This window comes from Cebus imitator, unplaced genomic scaffold (genome assembly GCF_001604975.1).
Source record: "Cebus imitator isolate Cc_AM_T3 unplaced genomic scaffold, Cebus_imitator-1.0 Scaffold24, whole genome shotgun sequence".
NCBI lineage: Eukaryota > Metazoa > Chordata > Mammalia > Primates > Cebidae > Cebus > Cebus imitator.
In genome coordinates this window covers 14,298,912-14,300,528 of record NW_016107339.1, presented here as the reverse complement: position 1 = coordinate 14,300,528, position 1,617 = coordinate 14,298,912, and positions in this window count along the sequence as shown.

Below are 1,617 nucleotides of genomic sequence, written 5' to 3'. Positions count from 1 at the left end.
GGGTGTGGTGGCTCACGCCTGTAGTCCCAGCACTTTGGGAGGCCGAGGCGAGCAGATCACCTGAGGTTGGGAGTTCGAGACCCACGTAACATGGAGAAACCCCGTCTCAAAAAAAAATTTTTAATTTAAAATTAAAAAAAAAAAAAAAAATGGCTTTTGTTACCAAGGCTGGAGTTCAGTGGCAGCTCGATGTTAGCTCACTGCAACCTCCACCTCCCAGGTTCAGTCAGGAGTTCAAGACCCACCTGACCAACATGCAGAAAACCTGTCTCTACTAAAAATACAAAAACTTAGCTGGGCATGGTGGCACATACCTGTAATCCCAGCTACTCAGGAGGCTGAGGCAGGAGAATCGCTTGAACCTGGGAGGCTGAGGTCGCAGTGAGCCGAGATTGTACCACTGCACTCCAGGCTGGATAACAAGAGTGTGACTCCATCTCAAAAACAAACGAAAGGAAGGAAGGAAGGAGGGAGGGAGGGAGAGAGGGAGGGAAGGAAGGCTGGCGGGCGGAAGGAAGGAAGGAAAAAAGATCTGAGAATTAAATGAAAGATGAGCAGGCATGAGGGGAAAAGATAAAAAGGAATCTTCTTCCCCAAGGGACTGGATCTAATCCCTTCCTGTCACTACAGATGTCCTCAGCTCCCTCTCTTCCTTTGGTGTTGCAGGGACCAACATCACTAATACCCCCAGAAGTTGTATGAATGCAAGTGGGACATACTTACCCTGTCTTGCTACACAGAAACCTCTGGAAAAGTGAGATTCTGGGTTAAGAATGTCAAAGAGGGCTGGTCAGTGGCTCGTGCCTGTAATCCCAGCACTTTGGGAGGCCAAGGCAGGTAGATCACATGAGGTCATGAGTTCAAGACCAGCTGGCCAACATGGTGAAACCCCATCTCTACTAATAAAATATAAAAATTAGCCAGACGTGGTCTGAATCCCAGCTACTTAAGAAGCCGAGGCAGGAGAATCGCTTGAACCTGGGAGGCGGAAGTTGCAGTGAGCCAAGATAGCACCATTGCACTCCAACCTGGGCAATAGAGTGAGACTCTGCCTCCAAAAAAAAGGTCAAAGAGACGTGGGAGAATGGAAAGACTTGGGAGACAGTCACTAATTCTGCTCTCTGTGATTGCGGAAGGTTAACTCCATTTTGGAACAATTCTTTTTTTTTTGTCCTTGGCGTTTTGAATTTGGAACAATTCTCTACTCCTTTAAGTCAAGAAGATAGGATTGAGGGGAAACTATATTTGATAAGTTTCTGGGGATTTACCTGCCAATATATTTACATCTCACCTGGAGTCACTTCCCTCCTACCTTCTTTCTGGGTCCTCTCCTTCTAAGGTGGCTCAGAGAAGCTGGCCATATTTTGTTATTCTCCTTGCTGTATCCCAGAAGGGCATAGTTTCCCTTCATTAAAGATCTAACCTGAAGCCTGGGCAACATAGAGACCCTGACTCTACAAAATAAAAATTAGCCAGGTATGGTGGTGTACTTGTAGTTCTAGCGATCCAGGAGGCTAAGGTGGAAGGATTGCTTGAGCCCAGGACTTGAGACTGCAGTGAGCTAGGATCACACCACTGTACCCCAGCCTGGGCAAAAGTGTGACACCATGTCTTTTT